Raw genomic sequence first — 24,897 nt, 5'->3', positions numbered from 1 at the left:
TCATAAGGAAATACATTTTAAAAGGCAGAGACTTTTTACCTATTGTGTTTATTGTTACATTCCCAGTCAAGAATTCCTAGAACAGAACAATCACTCGTTCCATACTGGTAAATTAATACATGGCTTGTTCAGTACACGAATGGACTATTTAATCCCCCCAAACATAATGAATGCTTTTCATTTTCATGTCTTCACTCAAGCTATCCCAGTAGTGTAATGACCTTTATATCTACTTTCACATCATGAAAACACATTATTAAAGACGGATATCAACTATAAGAACTCTTTAAAGCATTTCTTAATCTCAAACCAACTCAAGGTTAGTTCTTTCTCCCTTAAATTCTCATAGCATTTTGCATCACTTTTAAAAAGTCTATGATATTAGACCCTCATAACTCACTTTAAATATTATTTGTTTTATTTTCTCTAATAGACATTATACTCTTTGAGGCCAAAAGCTGTGTTTTGGATATCTTTGGAAATATAACATTTAGTAAGAACATGTTAGCGGTAAGGATTGAATGCATATTTGTTGAATTGGAATGGACATTATTCTCTGTTCAATATCAATTTGGCAAAATAATGCAGTGTTTATCATGCATGAAAATGTCAAAGGATATTGTGCTTATTTTTCTTCCAAGAGATTAATTTGCTTGTGTCTGCTAATAAACAATTTAGCTACTATCCTGGGGAACTAAGGAAATACTAATTTTATGAACAGTTACCAGTGTAAACAATCTCTGTGGCTTTATGTTTAACATTGCATTCATTATTTTTAGATAGAACTCATTAAGGAAGTATTGTCCTATTTCAGTAAAAAAATGTAATTAATGCGCTGGAAGTATAAATGAAGTAGAGTTCATACTGCTAGCTTCTTTGAATTTCAGTTTGGATACTTGGCATGTTAATTTATACAAATGTATTCCAAATTACTGTGTCACATATCTAGCATGTTTTGAGAAAGTTATGAGAAATTGTTCTTTGTGGAATTTGTAAAGTGTATATGTAAATCATAAATATACAACCAGAGCAGAGAAATAACTTGTGTCACGACCCTCATAAAATGGGGGCAGTGTTCATAGATTCTGGAAAACAGTTGAAAACTGTCAGTCTTTCAGGACACACATAGGTAAGACAAATGTTAAATTGACCCAGAAACTATATAGTGCAGGTCAGTCAGGGAAACAAAGGCTTTAACGTGGACCAGATCTATGTTCACATCCATGACCTAGAGGTAAACAGTGCTCACCTCACAATGTGATGTGTTCAATGATTCATGAATAAAATGGCTATATAAAATCAAGTATACAATTAATGTCAGTTTCTTCAACTTGAGATGTGAGGCCCTCATTAGAAATGAGATAATAACAACTGTGGTCGTGTAAAGTGTAAGGACTTCATGTCAAAAGTAGTAGTGGATCCTCCTTCCTTATGTCATTTTTATGTTTGATTTAAGTTTTTAAAAAGTTTGATGGAAAGTTATCATAGTTTAAAATTATTTTATTTAATTATCATAGTCATTATGTGACTTCAAGAAAATAATAATTTTTATTGCTAATAGAGATTTATTTTCTGAGTATTTGCCCCAATAATATAAGATCATTCCAACATATCAAGCAATCCAAGGATGCTATAATATTCCTTAGGAAGCTGCAACATTTATTAAATGCCTTCCTATAAGTCCTCCACACGTAGGTTATTTTCTTTCCAAAGAGATCTCTTTCAGAGAGACCTACATAACCATTTACCAAAAATCTTAGGTATCCAATAGAGTCTGAATGGCTATTGTTAACAATGCTGGCAATGTTGATGTTTTCAATGAACATCAAAATAATTCACACACACAAGAGAATTAAAATAACACTGTAACTCCTCGTTAAAAGAAATACATTTCACAGGCAATGGCCCCCGGTGTGGCATCCCAAATATGTTAAGCCCCACTGACAATTAAAAATTTGCTTTTTAAAAAAATTTATTTCCACATGTCCTTTAAACCAGCTGTAGGCGACTTTGGCTGAATGCCCATACGTGAGGGAAAAACTAAAATCACAGTTTAAAATGTTTCCTTTACGATGACACTTTGTCAGCTGATTAATCTTTTCTGTTACACAACTAAATAACACCATATGTTAGCAGGGCGTTTATTGCTATGAGATACAAGCGAGGTCTGCCTCATCAGGAATGATGCGGATATTTGCTAGCTGAAAGTAAAAGAGGAGAAAAATTGCTGTTGGAATCTTGTTTCCAAAATCACTTAACTAGTTTGATTATAAGAAATATATCATAAAAATGAGTATCGTTAGAGATCAGAGGAACAATTTATAAGTTAGCCCTTCTGTGGTTAGTCCACATAGGAAAACACAACTTTTCTTTAAATCTGTGCATTATGTTTTAGCAGAGCAAGATATTCTCTTGCTCCTTGAAAAGTAATTAAATGTTGATGATGTTTAAAAGACAACAAAAAAAAGTCAAAATACAGTTTTGTTTGATTGTATATTAAAGCCAGTGAAGCTTGAGAATTGATTCCACTAATTTATTTTCCATGTAGTTTGGACTTAAAATACAAACAGTAGCAACAGCAACAAAATTAAGAAAAGTAATGAGGAAAATAATGACAATAAATTGGAAGATATTGTTCTAGTATATTATTTTATGCTATGCAGTCAGTCATTCAAAGTTATTTATTGGAGGCCTACTATGTGTTTATTATTTGTAAGGTCTCAGAATACAACAGCATTTATAACAGAAAAGATATAAGATATATTCTTGTCAGGGAGATGATACAATGAATAAAAGAATGAGAACAGTCTATCAAAATAAGATAACTCATTCAATAATTACTAATTACTACACAATGGAGTGATATCAGAGAAATTTTAAGTTATTAAAACAGAGCTATATAAATGATAAGAAAATTAAAATTCAGGTTTAAAAATGAAATGAAATAAGAATTAAAGAGCTCAGGAAATTCCTTCTTCCAAATAGCATATAAGACATAAGGGCTTGATCTCTTCTCAGATTCTCAGCTTGAACAATATGTTCTGCCGAGTATACTTTCATTAATTACATGCATGCATTTCATATCACATGTACAGGGAAAGCAGTACCAACATTAATTTATTCATCTGTTTGTTCACTTCTTCATTTATTAATTCAATGAACCTGTATTTGGCATCATCAACATAACACAAAATAAAAGATTCCTGCTGCTTGACTTAAAATTCAGGTTGGGTTTTCGCTAGTTGGTATTTGGCTTACAGAATGGTGTGGAGTAAAGGAGACAATCCGTGGTATGGCAGACACATTCGGAGATAGTCTCCAAGGAGTCACGTCCTTGGGAAGCCCCTTTCCCTTGAGTATGGGTTTAACTTCTGAGAAGTTTCTAAGCAGTAGAATATTGCAAAGATGATGGACATGACTCCATTTCCTTGTATGACTTTGACTTACCAGGTGGTAGAGAGGCAATGACTTGCCGGCTTTGAAGAAACAAACAACAATGTTGTCAAGTGCATTTGAAAAGAATTACATGGAAGGGGACTATGAGTAGCCTCTAGGAAGTGAGGGCAGCCTCTAGCCAACAGTTGGTGAGAAACCAGTGTCTGAAGTCACACAGTTATAAGAAAATGAATCCTGTTGATGTCCTAAGTGAGCTTGGGAGCACATTCTTCCCTAGTCAAGTCTTGAACTGCACAGCACTGCTGAAACTTTGAGGGCAGCCTGCAGAAACTCTCAGCAGAAGACCTACTTGACCCCTGCCAAATTTCAGACCTTCAGAAACTATGAGATAATACGTGCCTGTGAGATGAGCCTAAAGTTTGTGGTAGTTTGTTACACAACAATAGAAAACTGATACAAATGGAAAAAGTGTAAGAACACTACTTGGATGAATTAATCACTCATTGAATCGTAGCTATTTTATCATAAACAGGGTATCCATAAAGTTCATGTACAATTTGAAACAGTTGTGTATTTCATTTATGTCATTACTCAGTAATTGGGCTAGTCATTTTGAAAGAAAATGAGAAAACATGGTCCTCCCCTTGGGGTATACTAGAGGAAACACAGAGAGATGATGAAAATCATATAGAATTGGTATTTTAATGGAGGGAGGCTCAGGATCTGCTGGGAGTATCTAGAAATGAAACCCAAGTACAGACACAGAACAGGATGATCAAGGAAGGCTCTCCAGGGAAGGTGGTGCCTGGACTAAATTTGGACTAAGTCTTAAATGATGATTTTTTTTTTCCTTCTATTACATACTAACATTTCATTCATTTATTTAATTAGTGTCATGTCTTTTCTCTAGTAGAATGTTAAATCACTGAAGGCAGGGTTCTTTTTCTGAATTCCTATGGCTATCATGTAGTAAGGGATTAATAAATATATAATGAACGAATTTCAAATCAATCAAACAGGAAAATTTAAGAGAGTTACAAGGAAATGGGTGAAAAGAATGAATCAAGAACAGTGAGTGACATTGTTAAAATTTTGGAAGTCAGAGAGGCACTGTGTCGTGATAGTCCATAAGTCCTTCTTGACCATTCTCTCTCTGGAAGGACCAAGTGTTCCACCAGGGTCAATGCCTGGATGGCCCTTCACTTCTGGAACCAGACACCAACATTTTCAATGTATTTCTATCATCACCCACAATGTGCCACGTGATACAGATGATGGCAAACACCATGGTGATCCCTAGGATCTTTAGGAGAGTAATACAGATTATATTTATGGATAGGACTGGAGAAAATTATGGTAAGTAAAATAAGCCAGTAACAGAAAGTTAAACACCACATGTCCTCACTCATATGTGAATGGTACAAAAAGTTGATCTCATAGATGTAAAAAGTAGGACACAGGACACGAGAGGCTGGGTAGGGTAGGAGGAAGAGAGAAACAGGAAGAACTTTATTAAAGGATACAAAATTATAGCTTGATAAGGGGAATTTAGTGTTCCCTACCGCCATAGGATAACTATAGTTAATATGATACATATTTATTTATTTATTGAGAGAGAGTCTGAAGCTGCTGCCCTGAGTAGGGTGCTATGGCATCATAGCTCACAGCAACCTCCAAACCTTGAGTTCTAGTGATTCTCTTGCCTCAGTTTTTACATTTTTTTAGTAGAGACAGGGTCTCACTTTTGCTCAGGCTGGTCTCGAACCTGTGAACTCAGGTAGTTCTCCCACCTTGGTCTTCCAAAGTGCTAGGATTACAGGCATGAGCCACTGCACCTGGCCCTAATAATATATAATTAAATATATAATAATATATAGTTAAAGTAAATAGAAGGATATTGAATGTCCCAACACACAGAAATTATACATTTTTGAGATGATAGATATGCTAATTATCCTGCTCTGATCACTATTCGGTATACGTATCAAAACATCACTGTGTGCCCCAGGAATATGTACAACTATTATTTGTCAATTAAAAAACAAAATTTTAGAAATTATGTTTATATTCTCTAGAAAGATTAAAAGACTCTGCAACATATGAGGTCCACAGGGGCTTGGGTCAGCTACAGGGATTTTCTGGGATAAGCTCTATGTATTTTAGGATCTTCAGCATACATGAAATAAATACGGAAAGATATGAATGATATTAATCTTAGTTATCACTTTCTACGTATCATGCATCAAATTAACAGTCCAATACAAGCATTACATACAAACTACATTATCAATAAAATACAAACTACAAGTTTAAAAGTATCTTCCTGGTTCTTTTCAACACAAAAGCAATGATATGTTTCAATGTTACTATGTTACATATAGCATATCATTAAAGCACTGCAATATATAAACTATATATTAGTCTATAAAAATATTTCTTCAGGGTGATGCCTGTGGCTCAGAGGAGTAGAGCACTGGCACTATATGCCAGAGGTGGCAGGTTCAAACCCAGCCCCAGCCAAAAACTGCAAAAAAAAAAAAAAAAAAAAATATATATATATATATATATATATATTTCTTCAGTTCAATTTAGCAATAAAGTCTGAAATTCAGGATCTCTTTAGGATTGTCCTATAGTAGAAATTGAAATCTTTCCACAGTATACTTATACCGTGTTTCACCTTTTTTGGCAACAACTTACTCTTTTATTTTTGTTTTCTTTTTGATAATAATTTACTCCAGTTGAGAAGAAAGTTACTCTGTTTCCCTTTCTCTAAATCTTTCCAAATAACAGGAAAGTTAAAAAAAAAATTGATAGCACGCCTACTGCATAACTAATGACAAACTAAAATATTTTGGTGAGATCAATGAACATTCACCATAGAACCGTATTTTATGTGGAAGTTATGTCCTTCACGTTAGGGATTTGGAAATTCCTGTAGGAGCCACATGATAGGTCTTAAATTCTAAATAATCATCAGTCATGGTGTAACGAGATTAACTAGGAATGCATAAAATTTGAGTAGCATTTTGAATGTTGTATTATGTAAATATTATAGTGTGAGGTATGAATTAAAAATCAATTACCTTATTTAGAAATATTTAATATTAATAAGGGTTACATTGCAGGTGGCACAATTAAATTCTGATGCAACAGCAAAACAGTTTACATGCATATATAATCTCAAAACAAAAAAAAATGGTTTTCATTGCTATTATATATGTTGTTTTTATCCATACTATAAGGTTTTAAGTTTGTATTTATAACTTTATACCTTTATTCATCTCAGGAGCTGACCAGTGTCTAGGAATCTGTACAGACTAAGAAATGATTAGTGCTGTAGCCTTTCCTCTTGATTACATTTTTATCTCCACTGTTCAGGTTCCCAAACGCAAGGGCATAGAAATACAAACATCCTTAGTATTTTATCACCTGAAGTACATATTTCAGTGCTGATCGATGACCTGTCCGAGAAGGAAAAAACACTGATTTGTAACATTTACTGATTTTCAAAGCGTATACTCTCACCATGGCTAATTCCAAGTTGCCAGATTATTGAATAATTATTGGCAAACTTTCTGAATATTTAACAGTCAGTTCTGATGAGCTAGCAGGAGGCTGTGGGAACCTGACACAGCACAATATGGGATGTAATCAAATGATACGGGACAGTGTTTGGAATTTCCAGATGGTCAACAGGAAAGATAGTAGAAGGTCAGAAGGAAAAAGAAGTTTAGTCAAGGGCAGCACCTATGGCTCAAGCAGTAGGGCGCTGGCCCCATATACCAGAGGTGGCAGATTCAAGCCCGGCCCTGGCCAAAAACTGCAAAAAGAACAACAACAACAACAAAAGTTTAGTTAAGTTCATTGAGGAGATTATTTGTGACATCAAGAAACTGGCATTTCATTGTTTAAAAACTAAGAGCCATGAAAGGATCTAAGGAGATAAATGACAAGGTCAGATTTGCTAATTAGAAATATCATGTTGACAGTTAAGTGGAACACGAATTCGAAAAGTTGAGTTCGGGGGACAGAAAGCCTCTAAACCTCCAGGTCTGTAAGAGCCTTCAAGACGTGGGAGAATGACTAATTTAACACACGATTAGTGAAATACAACAGAGGAAAGTGTCCAGAATTAACAATTTCAACATTCAGGGCTTCATGAATGAATTTGCTGCCTCCTGGCACTTTCCTAGTTCCTTTCCTTCCACCCTGCCCTTCTTAGCAACCAACTATTTCTGCTCATAAAATAATGCAACAAAACTCAATGGAAATGGGATGATTTCGGGACAGTGACAGCAGAGATAACCGGTGGGGCAAGGAATGTGATCTGAGAAGGCCTCAGTATGGGGCTAGGAGTGGGGGGTAGTGAAGTCCGGAGGGAATGTCATCTGCAGACAGTGCCAGATTCAGTGCAATCCAAATTCAGTCCACGGAAACACGGACCCTAGCCTAGATCTGAAGTTGAATTCTAAACCCCAGAATTTTTGTTGAGAGAAAATTATTATTATTCCAAAGGAAATAGTGTCAGCGTTCCAATTAGAGAAGCCAGTTATGGAGGTGCCATTTAGAATTCTTGGTGGCAAAAGCAGTCAAAAAAAAAAAAAAAAAAAAACTAATTAGAAAAACCAGAGCTGAGGATGGTAGGACGGTAGGGCTGGCAACATATGTTCAGTACTTGAATTCAGGCTTAAATAAATTCCTGCTGAAAGGAACGCTCTGTATAATCTCAATGTCTGAGTCGGGTCTGATGCTGCAAGACTGTTCAAGAGATACCAAAGTCAAATATTTGTGAGGCTAAGGATGGAGTGTGAGGCTAGTTAGTCATAAAAGGGATATATATATATTATTTTTTTTGCAGTTTTTGACGGGTTGGGTTTGAACCTGCCACCTCCAGTATATGGGGCCAGCACCCTACTCCTTTGAGCCACAGGCACTGCCCTAAAAGGGAGATCTTTTAGTTGAATAGAATACACGTTCCTCTCACCACTTACTCTAAGATAGAAACAAATTACTCAAAAGGGCGTCAAAGAGAAAGAGCTGTGGAATTACACATAGCAAAAACAAAATTTTGGTGATTTCTTGTGTTTTGAAAAGAATTACTCACTGGAAATTATTCCACATAAATAGAGAAAGATCATTTATTAGAAATATTGGGGTATATATATCTTTTTTATACTCCAAAGAGGACTTTTAAAAGAAATATGTTTTACCATGATACGCAGAGAGTCTTTAATTATTAGGAAAATCTTATATTCATGAGCACCAATGAATATATCAGTATTATATAGTGTATGATAAGGAGGAAATTTTAAAATGATTTCAGATCTCTGATGCATAGTAAAAGTGTTAGTCGCCAGTTTTAATGATTGAAATATAAATGAAACTAGGATAGTTTTTGGGTAGGACTAAAATTAGAATCTAACTATCAAAGATGATATTTTTTGATTAATATAAGTGATATATTTAAAAGTGAAAGCCATATATACTGTCCAAAATAGAGCAGAGAATGTTAGAAGCAATAGATGAATCTTTGTGACTTTTTAATTTAATATTTCTGGCTTTGACAACTTGTAACAATATGATTATAATTAAAATTCTGATACACGATGAAAGGTCTTACATTCTGGATTGACGGTTGTCATTTTGATTGGAAGAGCGTCAGATAATTAGGTATGGTGGTCACTGTGTAACTGACTACTGTAGTCTGGATTATGAAATAGAATTTTGTAAGCTGTAATAATGAATAGTTGAAGTAGAGTAACATTTGGTTAAAAAACAGTTAAGTGATATTTAGTGTCATTTTCAATAGATATTTGTTGGGAACTTACAGCGTCATGTATCAAATATAAAGTTCAAGCAAAGGAACACCAATGATTAAGAAAAAAATCTTGTGATGCTGTGGACATCATGTTAGTAGAAACAAATACAAAAAAAAATTACGATAATGTGAAAGGGCTCCACTCTACACTAGATGAATTTTCAGGCTTGAGGGAGAGGAGCTGTTTGCTGTGACTTTTGCACAGTGTGGGGAAAGGAGTTGAGAAAGGAATTCCACGGTCTTTTCTCAGAGTTGTGAGGAAGTTAGAGCCTAATAGCAGTGCCCGATTCATAGATCCTCCCCGTTACTCTGTGTGGTTTACCTTTCTATAAGCAGAATAAAACTGTAACTTCAGGTTTAAACATTATTTTTCAGAGAAACCTTTCTTAACACAATGAGATTTGTTTAAATCTCTTTGTCACAGAATTTCCTAGTGCCTTATACTTTTTATTTTCTTTCTAGCATATACCACAATTTAAATTAATTAATCATTGCTGGGAAAATAATTGAGCTGTTAATTGATTTTGTGTCACCATAATCTGAGTTTCCAATTAAAAAATGAAACCAAGAGTAGGTTCTCTGCCTCTGGTTGGCCCTCCCCTAGAGAACAGAAATATGACATCTCTAAGGATAAGAAAAGCTTAGAGTTTTAAAGGAATCTCCTGATACTGAGGCCTCTTCAGGAGGGAAGAATAGGATCTTGTGCATAGGGGAAAGAAGAGGGTTACTAGCTCTCCTGATCACTCCAGACTCAATATAGATCAGACTAATGTTGAACGGAGAGGTGGGGATAAGGTAAGTAGGTTGGACCAAGGAAGGCCCAAGAGGAGTACTTGGGCTTTCTCAACTGGAGAGACAGAACAAGACGGTGGTTCTTTATGTATGGTGGCCACCATACATAATTATCTGATGCTCTTCCACTCAAAATGGCAACCGTCATTGTTCTTTCTTGTTCAGGACAAGAACAATAGTTGTGGTCATTGGTTCCAGCTGAAATATGCTGTCAACTGAAACTCATGCAATGGGAACTCTATGTAATGGTAATTCTCAAACATAATACTGCTTAAAAGTGAATAGTCTATCTTAATTTAAACAGCGCTTGTGCCAAAAAAAAAAGTCAAACACATTAAAATAAAATCATAAATGTAGTCATGACTTAAGGTCTATAATGCTTAATTAATTATAGCAATAATTATATATCCATAGTAAGAAAGGATATTATAAGACGGTACTTGTTTGGGAGACCCAAACACCTCCCTAGTGGAATATCTTAGGGGAGATCTAACAGTATGTAAATATGTTTCACTCCTATCCTAATCTCGAAACTCTTCTCCTCACAAGATCAACCCCCTCTCCTGTTCAACCAGACAGTAGCTTTGTCATGTCTTCAAGGTTTGTGGGAGCAATGTAAGTGTGAGTAGTTAGCAGTTTCTTAATTCCTTAATACTATTGATTTCTTGGAAGCCAAATTATAGAAAATTAAAAGAAAATCAAACAACAAACCAAAAACGAGAGGTTAAAGTTGGAGAGAAAAATAAAGATTGAGCAAAGGCATAGAATAAGTTCTTTAATATCATGAAAACAAGTTTATTCAAACTATTCGAGTGATTCCTAACATTACTGTATTCCATTCTAGAATAAAATTGAAGCCAAATGTATGTTTATTTACAAAATATTCATTACAAAATTTTATGATATTTCCAAAATAGTCTCTCCATGTTTGCCACTTCTTTGTAAAATTTTGTAATGAATATTTTGTAAATAAACGTACATTTAGCTACAATTTCCCATTTTCCGTATGTATGGCAAAGTTAGGGGCAACTTTTAGGACACACAAGAGAACGTCCATACTTGATCACCTCTCTACTGACACCTACTTAAGTTGACCTAATTTTCATGACTGGACATGCATCACATGAATGTATCAGTACAGCAGGCCGAGTTGACCACTTCTGTATATTGACTGGTTACAATCCCTTGGTCGGTCAACTTGCTCTATTGTCTGTAATATGCGATTTAAAATGTTCTGTAAAAAGATATTTTTACATCTCCAGTGTATATTGTATTGTTTGGCCCACACCATGTATTCAACAGTGTGAGCTGAATGAAGGAATGGTTCTCTATGCTTCACCAGATGGCCAAGGGGAGTACTTCAAAGGGGATTGTAGTGATCTTCAGCAACCAGATAGGTAGCATTTTTTCCTAGGCTGAATTCACAAACTTAATTATGTGACATTGCCATCAAAAGGGTGGAGCTTGTCCAGCCACATGATGAAATCACGGATGCATCAGATGTTGACACTCCTTTCCTGAGTTTGTTGTCCCTACTTCTAAAATGTAGCTGGTGCTCCATTTATTAGAAGGATTTAAACGTCATTGATAACTTACCTAACAATTCTTTTGGTAGCTCAATTTTTATAATTTCTATCACATGTGGACTTTAGTAACCATTATGGGATGGAATTCTAAATTGCCTAAAAGATATAAGAAGGTTAAATTTGTATACATTAGGGAAATTTTAGACAGTTTAAAATGAGATTTGAATTCAAGATATAAGAGAAAGTATAAAGAGAACAAGAGCAAATAAAGAGGAAGTATGAAACAAGGAAAAAGTAAGAAGTTAAGGGAAGAATATATTTTTCCCTTGTCTTTTTCTGAGAATCTTTTTCACTGCCTATTTTAAAAACATTTACTTTATGTAATTTGATTCATAAACACATATGTAAAATAAACATTAACTTAGATGTTACAACAGTCAACAAAGCACATGAGAATCCATTATTTAATGGAAGAATGAGATATTTTAATATTATTTGAAGTGCTCGTTTGTTTCTCCCCAATAGCCCCCCCCCGCCTCACTCTAGAAATGACCATTGTCTAGAACTTTGTGTTTATCCTTTCCTTATTTTTTCACATTTCAATAGATTTAGGGGGTACATGTGTTTTTTGTCATATGGATGAATTTCATGATGCTAAAGTCTGGATTTCCAGTGTACCCATCAGCAGAATAGTGTATATTATACCCAATATATAATTTTTTATCCCTCCCCTCCCTCACCCTCTCCCTTTCTTAATTTCCAATATGTGTTACATGACTTTATGATCATATACACCCATATTTACCTTCCACTTCCACAAGTGAGAACATGTGGTGTTTGTTTTTCCATTCCTGAGATACTTCACTTAGACTAATGGTCTCTAGTTCCATCCAAGTTGGTGCGAAAGACAGCCCTTCATTCCTTCTCATGTGTGAGTATTACCCCATGGTGTGTGTGTGTGTACAATATTTTTCCCATTTTATTCATCCACTCATCAGTTGTTTGACACTTAGCTTGATTCCATACATTTGTTACACTGAATTGTACTGTGATAAACATTTGGGTCCTGTGTCTCTTTGATATAATGACTTGTCCTTTGGGTGGAATCCCAGTAGTGGGATTGCTGTATCAAATGCAAGTTCTCTATTTAGTTCTTTGGGAAACGTCCATACTGCCTTCCATAGAGGTTGTACTAATTTACATTTCCACCAACAATGTATAAATATTCCCTTCTGATTTTTTAATAATGCCCATTCTGACAGGTGGCGGATGGCATCTCATTGTTGTTTTCTATGATGAGTAGTGATGTTGAACTTTTTTAATATATATTTTTTTCCATTTGAATATCTTTAAAAACAAAAACAAACAAACAAAAAAAAACCTCTGGCCATGCCTTTTGCTCACTTTTTGAGAGAATTATTTGTTTTTAATCTTGTGATTTGTTTGATTTTTTAAATATATTCTTGATATTAGTCCTTTGTCAGATATATGCTTTACTAATTTTTAAAATGGTTTTCACATGTACTAGGGCACTTTTTAATACCATGTTTGTTGGTTTTTCTTGTTCTGAGGCTGTTTAGGAAAAATATTCTCTATCCATATTCTTGTGACTTCTTTTCTTCATTTACAATTGTATTTCTGAGAGTCATTTTTATTGCTGCTAGCTGATGTTCATTCATTCTCATTACTATATACTATCAACTGTGTGTGTGTTTGTGTTTGTGTGGCCAGAATCATTAGTCATCTGCTCTTCTGTCAAATAAATTTTAAGTTGGTCTCACTATTTTCTATTAAAATTCTGTAAATATTTGTGTACCTGTCTCCTGGTGCATGTGAGCTAGGCTTAGAGTATACACTTAATGTTCTACAGGTGCAAGTAGAATTGTGAAGTGCAGCTTTATAAGCTAATGTCAGGTTGTTATCTAATGTGGGCGAACCACTTTATGATTCCACTTGCAGTTGCCATTGCCATATTAGGCTACTTTTGACAATGTTGTGTAATTATAATACCCTTCATTTTAGACTTATTTGGTATATCCCATTTCCTTTTTTTTATTGAGTCATAAACACATAGATCATGTATACATTAATGCATTTATGGGGTACAATGTGCTGATTTTAAATACAATTTGGAATGCTTACATCAAACTAGTTAATATAGCCTTCATCTCATTTACTTATTGTGTTAAGACATTTATACTCTATACTTAATAGAATTGACATGTACCCTTACATTTATTTACCATATCCCATTTCTGTGTCATTAATGCATTATTCCACTCAGTTATTCAATAAATATTTATTTATTATTATTGGTATTTTACTGAATGCCGTTCATTATTTTTTCCATATGTTTTAGGGTGACACTTTTTTTTGCTTCTGTTAAGTATATATTTGTATTTTGCTTATGTTGTGTTTTTTTTCCTTTTGATTTATAGAAGTTTTAAAAAATAAAATCTGGATAATAATATTCCATCAAGTATGTATGTTACAAATATATTTTAACCTATGGGAACTAAACTTCCTACTGTTGTTTTTGGCACACCTTATTGAGGTGTGATTGGCAAATAAAAATTATACTATTTAAGGTGTATGACATTGTGATTTGATGTGCCGATATACACATATATTGTGAAATGATTATTGCATCACTCTGAATACACCCACTCTCACTTGAGCTTCCTATTGTTTTTATTGTGTTTCAATAAGTAGATATTCTTAATTCCAGGGTGCTTATATCTCTTTTCGCTTTACGTATTGTATTTTGTGTAAGATTATTCATCACTCCATATTATATATGTTCCCTGATATTGTAAAGTTTACATACATTATTTTAAAAACTGATTTTTCCTAGGATTGATTTTTTACTATCCTGAAGGTGGAGATCAACTGGTACATGTATCTGTGTGTATGTATATGGATCACAGTTTGAACTTTATTTTGAATTGGCATCCTGTCCTCAATGAGTTGCCACATGTTGGTAATGGCACTGACGTATGCCTAGGGGTCATGGCACTGTATTCTATTTCAGGGTTGCACTGTTTATCTCTGTGACAATATACACTGTAATCATTACTGGTGGATTAAACAAGCATTGTTATGTTATAGGAAAAATTGCAACCTTCCCCCACAATCCACATATTCTTACTCTACAGCATGTCTTAATTAATTTTGAGCTTTTGCTCTTTTCCATATATTACATTTAGCTTGTGAAGTATCTCAAATTCTCTGTTAGAAGTTTGAATACAATTACATTGGCTTTGTAAATTAAATATATTCTTTATACTCATGGACAAAATGTATATGTTAATTTATATGCCTTTAATATGTATTTAATAAATATATAAATAAATAAATTTATTTCATATGTATTGAACATAAATTAAAACACAGTTATTTCTCCATAACTTTTAAATAGATTCTGCTATATGTAATGGAACACTTTCCAATAATACAAAGATAAAAATTTATTTTTTGTTCATGTAAAAATGTCTAATTTGAAGATCTATGAGAGACGGTTTAAAAAAACAATCACCCAAGATAACTTAAAAATTCATCTCAGTATCATATCTCAGGGTATGATAATAATACTAGTTCTGGCTCAGCACCTATAGCTCAGCAGCTAGGGCACCAGCCACATGCCCTGAAGGTGGTAGGTTCGAGCCCAGACTGGGCCTGCCAAACAATGATAATTACAACCAAAAACTAGCTGGACATTGTGTAGTCCCAGATACTCAAGAGGCTGAGACAAGAGAATCTCTTAATCCCAAGAGTTTGAGGTTGCTGTGAGCTGTGACGCCACGGCACCCTACGAAGGGGAACATAATGAGACTATCTCAAATAAAAAAACCAAACTAATATGAGTTCTATGATCCAAGATGTCAAACAGTATTTCTTTCATCTTCTATTAAAGAATCAAAATGGAGAAAATATTTATTCTATCTCAGAAAGTCCCATTACCACTTCTATTTGTGTTTTAGTGGCCAGAGTCTAGGTCCACAGCCACCTAGAGGAAATGTAAATTATTATTATTTAGTGTTACACTAACAAGTCATTCAGTGTTCTGTTCTTCTACTTTGTTATAGACCATATGCTACACTCTGGGGACAGAAAAGTAAATAACACAGTCCCTGTTCTAGGAGTACTTTATCCAGGAAAATGGAAGCATATTAATATTGATGATTATATGATATACATAACAGTGTGGGAAAGGCATATGTATTAAAAATGTGTCTATAGGAGCTTGAAAGCTTTCAATGTATTGTGGAGTGTCAATAAATATTCTATGAAGGAAGTGATATGAATTGTTCTTTATAGGACACTAGGCAGAAAAAACAGCATAATCAGAGGAATGTATTTGGAAATAACTTAGCAAGATGATGGACAGTCTGTGCATGTATGGTAGAAATAAGGAAAATGACGTCAACATAGATTGGATTGAAAAGCTTAGCAGTGGTCAGGAATTAATAGCCTTAAGTCAATTGTTTACAAATGAATTCAATTTTCTGTAAGTAATAGGTGCAAAGCAAAGGGCTTTAGGATAAATTTCGAAACAACCAGATCTGTATTTTAGAAAGATAACTCACGTCAGAGTATAGTGTGGAAGGGGAGGAGGGGGAGCTTTGAGGCAGCTACTGCCCTGACAACACTGAAAAGCAATGAAGGTCAGAACTAGGAGAAGTCTAAAGACATTGAAATGGCTACAGAAACTGAGAAATGCTAAAGGAGGCGATACAGACGCAGTTTCCTAAATAGAATTGACAGCACTGGGTGACTGTGTTATGTAAGGTAAAAGGGTGCTGATGAAAATCTCTCCATCATATCCATTTTGAGGAGAAGGGGATGGAGAGTACTTGACATTTAAATATATTCTATAGGAACTATTCATACCAAACTCAAACTCTTTTCTTCACTGTGACAAATTTTGAATAGAGAACTTCGATAGAATGTAGTGTCCTGTTTAAATCATAACAATATTCTGGCATTTAAGGAGGTTACTTTGGAAAGACAGAGTTTCCCAAAAATATATTATTTTCAAATATATAAACACAATGAAATGTACATGAATATACATATATATGCATAAGTCCTCCTGGAATTTACATAGATTAATATTTATATGTAATGCAAGAAAATACTGACTGTTTTCAAATATTTCTCTCATCATCATGTTACATTAGGGTTTAAGAAACATCAGTAAGACCTGAGAACTCCAGAAAATTGTAGGCGAGACCATCTGACAGGTGAATGCAAAAGGTTGCACTTATGCTTCAATGCACAGGCATCGTTTGCCCACTGAGAACCAAGGTATGTATTATGTATATAATCGTGATGTTGCATATATTTCATATCATTTGATGTTTAAAATAAATAAACATGTATAACTCAAAGATCATTCACAATGAATCTGTACCTGACCAAAGGAATTTATCTGTGGAATCATTCTTTCCTGTTCAATCTAAACATATGCCTTTGGTGCTCCATCAACCTACCCCAAGTATTTCAGAGTTAAATTTGGTCAATCTCATTATACCATGTAGTCCATTTAAGATGATTTGTAGCTGGTGTAAAGTGCCTTGCCAGTGTTGATTAATGGGTCAGTTTTAGCTAGCAGCATTGTACCTGCAATTAGTTATTAACTTTTCATTCATACTTTTAAAACGCACTGTGGATCAGAAAATATTTTGAGAAATGAAAATATTCATAAAGCATACCTCATGATGTCTACCTGGAGATATTTACCTGGAGAAAGAGAAAAAAATATCCAAATAGTTATAGGAAAGCAGTAAAAACTAAAATAGAAATAAATTATAATGACAAAGCAGAGGATGTGTTATTGGATTTTTTTTTTTTTTTTTGAAAAACGCCTGTGGCTTTCAAGGCTAAGATGTTCATTTTTGTATAACTGATAAGGCAGCAAGAGTCAATTTGGTATCAAGCTAAGTGAAAAAAAAAACTATGAAGTATCTGCTTTCTATAATTTTTTACATGTTATCATTATTGCAAGACACATGGCTTCCCTTTATTAATTCCAAGATTTGATGTTTCCTAGATTCCCGATAATTAGGTCTTTGGAACTTAATAGTCAGCGTGAAGACCTGAAAAGAGCACCTCCATAGGAGGCAGGTTGTGGTGAATATTAAGTACGACAGTGTATTTCAAATATCTATGTGACATTTTGGGCGCTTCATAGAAGACGGCTGTTTTCATCAGCACACTGTTTCAGTCATAATCAAACTCTTTTCAAGTTAATATCATACGTAAATTCCATATCATCATCATCTTTCTCCTCAGTACGTAGTACAGGAGTTGTTTTAATTTCTTTCCTTATGTCTTACCATCTTTCTCTAACTTTTACGAGGGTTTTCTTAATACACTTTTCCTTCAACTACTGTTCCTCAAACTAGAACTTGCATCTCTCATGGTGATGAAGTGAACAAAGAGAACAAATTATCTTAGTATAATTCTCTTAGTGAACTGTTAATAAAAATTCTAACTGAAAAATTCCGCATAGTTACTAAATAGTCAGGATCCAGACAGAAAATGGAATTGTATTTACATGGTTCAAATAAAGAGACTTCCATGAAGGGCGAGGGTGGGTGAGAACAAAGATGGGATATCCTGGGGCACAAAACCAGCAGCCGTGGGAAACTGGGCCTACTTTTTGAACTGGAAGGTAAAAGGGGCATCATAGTGTTATTCTAAACCCAGTGAGTTTAAACCTTGAAGTGGGGACCCGGTGATGGAAATTGCCAGTATCAATTGGCAGACATATGGCACCAGCTGTCAAATGGGACACAGGGAAGAAATAGTACAGACTCTCCGCTCATGTTCTGTCTCTTGCCAGCGTCTCTCTTTGGCTGAACCAAATAGGAAGCAGCTGGCAACAGGCCTGGCTGAGGAAGACTGTCGGAGTCTTCCTTCTGGGCACAGAGCAGGGCAGAAAAGGGGCGTGCATCAGGATGGAGGAGCCGGGGAGGATAACTGCCACATTGATGAAGTCAAAATTTCTGACACTGCTTTCTGAAATCGTTATTATTTTCCAAGCAATTCTCTGCATACATCACATTAATAACTTGTTACACCTTCTTCTAACTCTATGAAGTTGCTATTTTTACCTAGAGGTGAAGAAACTGAAGGACAGAGATAGTGAGAAATTTGTCCAGCTTTATGCAGCCATTTTTAGGTAGTGAGTTCCTGCCATTGTTTCTCCTCTCTGGGGCCACATTTTATTTAAACAATCTCAGAAGAAATTCTACAAAAGAGAATGTTGAGGACGAGAGTGTCTTAGAATCTTAATGCAGTCTCATAATTTTACAGATGTGACAAGTAAACCTCCACCAGGAAGCGTTATTTTGTAAGATGATTTTGTTAAAGACAAATCTGGGGTCAGATTGCATTTTTCTCACTTCCAGATGGGTTATGTTTGTAAAATAAGAAGCTGCCTGTTTTTGACTACAGAGATACTTCATTTATCTAGAATAATGACCTTAAATTTTTAAAAATTACTTTTGGTTTGTATATCAAAAGTAATGGAGGAAACTGCTATTTTCTCACTTCAATATAATCAAAACTATTTTCTCCATAAAGATAGCACCTGAATATCTCAGGTGTATGATGGTACTTAGCTGGGATTTATTCATGTAATATGACAACAGATGGTAGTAAATTCTAGGTGCTAAAGTTTGTTATACTGCCAAGGAGAAAATTTGCTTTGTTGATCAAATTACAGATCTTTCCACTCAATCCCTTTTTTGTATACATTTTTAAATTTCTATACCCAAACTGTTTTAATAAGTGATGTCACAAGTTACTTAAGAACTTTCTATTTTAACTTCCAAAAATTAGGGTTTAAAATGGAATACCTATGCATGTATTCTTATTTAAAATATCTTTTTCATTTTCAGATTTTCAAAAAGTTGTTGGTTCACCGTCTTAAATTTATAACACAGAAAATATGAAAAACGATTTGAAAATGATAACCTTACAGAGAACCTCTACCCAGAGAAAATGACTTATTGGGTTAGACTGATTGCGCTGATGGTTGATAATGCTGGCCTGCCAGAATACAAGCTTTTTACCCAGTAACATCTTAGGTCTTTTCCAGTCTTTCTTTACTCTTTTGGGTGACACTGGGACTTGCTTTGGCCAACAGAACACAGTGGGGATAATGATGCCCAGTATACATCCCTGGAGGTCCTGTGAACTTGTTTACCTTCCCTGGAGTTCCTGCTTTTGCCATGACTAGCTCAGGCTAACATGCTGGAGGATGGGACTCCTTACGGATCAGAGCTGTATCAGCCCAGTTAACCCAGTCCAAGCCCCAGACACGTGAAAGAGCCCCTTAAAGGCAACTAGAGATGACTCACCAGCTGGGCACTGAGGCATTAAGTGTGCCCAACCAAGAATGAAGAATGAGCCAGTTTCCCCCCTTCTTAACTCAGGAGTTAGTAATACTTACTATTTTAAGACACTGGTCTTCCTCATTGTTTTGCATCATTATTTTTCTGGGAGATAACGAATATACATATCCATTATATCAACATCAACATTTACACACACATTCACTATATCCACTTTCTTTTTTTCTTTTTTTTTTGCAGTTTTGGGCCAGGGTCAGGTTTGAACCCACCACCTCTGGTATATGGGGCTGGCGCTCTACTCCTTGAGCCACAGACGCTGCCCCACTATATCCACTTTCTATATCCATAATATATTTATATCTTTAATGATAATGATCCTAATAATTACCACAGCGATTTAACTGAGTGCCTTCTCCTGTTCTACACTCTTCTCTGAGATTGCATATCTTTTTAATCATAATAAACTGATGGAGAATTTGTTATGTTAATTTCACAGATGAGAAAGTACGGGTCCTGGGAGGTAAAGGATTTCTGCCTGCACGTTTGCCGAAAGTCCCTGGATAGTCCCACCCTCACTTTCCATTAGCAACACCTGTCCTTCTGGACGCTGCTGATACTGCCCCTCTCAATTCTTCCCTTGGCTCCACTGAGTCTGGATTTCCTCGCAGCGTTGTTAGCTAAGCTATAGATCTCTTTCCATTTCCGCTGTTGCTGCTAACAATGCTGTGGGCGTCCTGGACCTTATAATGATGGCCTCTTCCTCTAAAGTCAACCATGTCCTGGTTTTACTGCCTCGGAGCTGGCAATAACTTGGCTTTCCTAGAATCAGTAGTCTGCCCCCAATAGACATGCCATTGATGTTACTAACTTCTCTGCTCTAGACACCCTTGAATGTCTTTTACTTTTATATAAAATGAGAACAAATATTCCCCTCTAAGTCACTCTCAAACCGGGGATCCACATTCCAAGAATTTGGCATGCAATATATGCAAACAATTGTATTATAATTGACATTTTGGAAATTTAATATTTATGAAATTCTAAACATATAAGTCAGATCATACAGTGTATTTTTCTTTTTGTGTCTGGCTTATTTCACTTAACAATATCCTCTAGGTTTATCCATGTTGTAGCAAATAAAAGAATTCCTTTTTTTGTTTTTTAGAAGTCATATTTAGAAGTGTGACTATTGTGTCTCTATACCACATTTTCTTTAGCCATTTGTCCACTGATGGGCACTTAGGTTAATTCCATATCTAGGCTGTTGTTAATCATGCTGCCGGAACCACTGAAGGGCAGACATATTTTGACATGCTAACTTTATTTCCTTTGGAAATATATTTGAATAATGCAAAGGTTGAGATGCCAAACTCCCATGAAGTAGAAAGTTCAACTTAACTAGTAATAGCCATGTGTTGAACAGACACTTACAGATAACCTAACAGTTGATTAACATGTTATTTTGTATGTTATCTCTCCCATATACTACCATACACTATTCATTCTTACAATAAAGTAAACTATAGAAAATGTTATTGGGTGGTGCCAGTGGCTCAAAAGGAGTTGGGGGCCGGTCCTATATACCAGAGGTGGTGAGTTCAAACCCAGCCTCAGCCAAAAACTGCAAAAAAAATTAAAAAAAGAAAAAGAAAAAAAGAAAATGTTATTAAGAAAGTAAGAAAAAAATATGTACTTATTAAGGGAACGTGGATGATCATAAAGATCTTCATCCCACTGGTTTTCACTTCAGAGAAGAAGGGGAAAAGGAGGAAGGAGAAGGGCTGGGCCTGTTGTTTCAGGGATGGCAGAGGCAAATGAATCTGCATATAAATAGACCCACTCATGCCATTCAAAACCATCCTGTTCAAGAGTCAACTATATATCCCTAAGGAAAAGGATCATATGGTGGTTCTATTTTTAATTATGCGAGGAGGAACCATTATACTATTTTACATATGACTATACTCTGATTCCCACCAACAATGTGCAGGGGTTCCCTTTTCTCCACATCTTCACTAACTTCTTATCTTTTGTCTTTTGATAAAAACCATCCTAACAGGTGTGAAGTAATTTCTCATTGTGCTTTTAATTTGCACTTAACTAATGATTAGTGATGTCGAACATTTTTTCATACACCTGGTGGCCATTTAGATGTTTATTCAGTCTTTTGCCCATTTTTTTATTTGGGTTAATGGTGTTCTTACTACTGAAATGTTTCAGTGCCTTATATATTTTGGATATTAACCCCTTCTTAGTTCCAAGGTTTGCAAATATTTATTCCCATTCCCCAGATTGTCTGTTTAGTGCCATTTCTTTAGATGCACAGAAGCTTTTTAATTTGATAGAATCCTATTTGTCTTTTGTTTTTTGCTTTTGTTGGCTGTAATTTTGGCATCATATTCAAAAAATAACTCAATGTCCTGGGGCTTTCCCCAATATATTTTCTTCTAGTAATTTTATAGTTTGCATTTAAGTCTTCAATTCATTTGAGTGAATTTTTATATCTGATATAAGATAAGGGTCCAATTTCATTCCTCTGCATGTGGATGTCTATTTTATCCAGCACATTTATTGAAGAGATGGCCACTTTCCTATTATCTGTTCTTGGCAGCTTTGTCAAAAATCATTTTCTGCAGACATGTGGATTTACCTCTGGGCTGTCCTTTGCATTCCGCTGGTATGTGTCTAGTTTTGTGCCAGTACCGTAATGATTTGGTTACTATAGCCTTACAGATTTTGAGATCTGGTAGTATGCTTCTCCTAGGTTTGTTCTTTCCACTTCAGATTAATTTGGTATTTAGAAGTTTTTGTTGTTGTTGTTGTTGTTTGCTTTGTTTTGGTTTTTTGTGAGACAGAGACTCAGTCTGTTGCCCTTGTTAGAGGGCCATGGAGTCATAGCTCACAGCAACCTCAAACTCCTGGGCTCAAGTGATCCTCTTGCTTCAGCCTCCTCAGTAGTCTGAAACTACAGGCACCTGCCACAATGCCTGGCCAGTTTTAGAGATGGGAGTCTTGCTTTGCTCAGGCTGGTTTAGAATTCCTGACCTCAAGCACTCTGTACACCTTGGCATCCCAGAGTGCTGGGATTACAGGTGTGAGCCAGTGTGCCTGGCCCTATTTAGAGGTTTTTTATTATTTCATACAAAGCTTAGCATTTTTTTTCTATTTCTGTGAACAATGTCATTGGAATTTTGACAGGATTATATTGAATCTATAGATTCCTTTGAGTAATATTAATATTTTAACAATAAGATTTCTTCTAATCCTTGAACATGGGATATCTTTCAATTTATTTTTGTCTTCAATTTAGTTCATTGATTTTTTTTGTGTGTTCATTGTATAGCCTTTTCACCTGATTGCAGTTATTCCTATGTATTTTTATACCATTGAAAATTGAATTATTTTCTTGAGTTATTATTGGATAGTTTGCTATTAGTTTATAAAATGATTGTAAATTATTGTGTATTTATTTTGTATAAGATAAATACAAATTTATTAAATACAATACACTTTTAGTGAATTTGCTTTTTAGTTCTAACAGTTCTATATTAGAGAATTTATGGCTTTCTCTATATTAGGTAAGGTCATTTGCAAAGAAACAGTTTAACTTCTTTCTTTCTAATTTGAATGCATTTTACTTATTTCTCTTGCCTAAGTGCTCTAGCTAGAACTTATACTAGTATGTACCATGGTCCCACCTTATCCACAATTTCAAAATAATAATTCTGTTCTTATTTTAGTCACCCACATTCAACAGTGGTTTGAAAATAAACCACTTTGAGTCTCACTTTGTTGCCCTCAGTAGAGTGATATGGCAGCATAGCTCACAGCAACCTCAAACTCTTAGGCTCAAGTGATTCTCTTGCCTCAGCTTCCCAAGTAGCTAGGACGACAGGCGCCCAACCCAGCTATTATTTTTAAAGACAGAATCTCATTCTTGGGCAGGGTGATGTGGAACTCCTGAACTCAAGCAATCTACCCGCCTCAGGTTTTCAAAGTTCTGGGATAATAGGCATAAACCACTGGGCCTGGCTTATAGTATTGTATTTTTAAAGAGTGAGACCACATTCATATGACTTCTATTACAGCATGTTGTTCTAATTCCTTCATTTTGTAGTTAATTACTGTTCTTTTACTGTGCCTAATTTATAAATTAAATATAATCATATGTATGGTTATATAGGGAAAATCATAATCTATGTAGGTTTCAGTATTATCCATGGTTTTAGGCACTCACTGGGGGTCTTAGAAACAAAGAAAGCAGAATTAGTGTATATTATCACATTTGATTTTTAAAGCAACTCTAAGATCTAAGCTACCTGTAGTTAAAGATTTGAGAACTTGTGCAAAATAACAAAATAAATAGATAGCAATGTTTCTTAGGCAAGAAGCCACTTAGAAACAGTGGCTCCTTAAGTAAAATTTTTCAGTAAGTTGCCTGAAAGTTAATTAAATGCCCCTCCCACCTGGACTGCTTGTTATTAATGCATAATCCTGGACTCCACCAAAGTCTCTGGATCAGAAACTCCAGGGATCCTGATGACCTTTAAGTTTAACAAATAGCAAGATCCTTCTTACCCTTAGGAGACTTTGAGAAATACTTTGTCAGGCCAAACACTGTGGGCATGACTTTTCACAATGTCATCCATTTTTCTGTCACTGTCTTGACCTTTCCACTGGATTCTACCAGACACCGAAGTACTCATATTCCAAACCAGTTTTTCCCTTATCTTCCATTGCTTGTAAGCTGGTCAGTCCTCAGTCAATCTGGTTACCTCTCTATACTGTATTGTATAACAATAATTAACATTATCTAAGCATGGATAACACTGTATATAATACTTTAATTAGAAAATGATGTTTTATTCCTAGTTTTTATTTTATTTGTATAGTTGCAATAGGGATTCTAAGATATATAAAGTTAGATCAGAATCTAGGAGGAAGACTTCTTTTGCCTTTTTAGTTCATGCCTATAAAGTACATGAGTTTTTTAAAAATG

This window comes from Otolemur garnettii, unplaced genomic scaffold, assembly GCF_000181295.1.
Source record: "Otolemur garnettii isolate 467f Iridium unplaced genomic scaffold, OtoGar3 scaffold00014, whole genome shotgun sequence".
Classification (NCBI taxonomy): domain Eukaryota; kingdom Metazoa; phylum Chordata; class Mammalia; order Primates; family Galagidae; genus Otolemur; species Otolemur garnettii.
The sequence above is the reverse complement of the archived record's forward strand: the minus strand, read 5'-3'. Positions refer to the sequence as shown.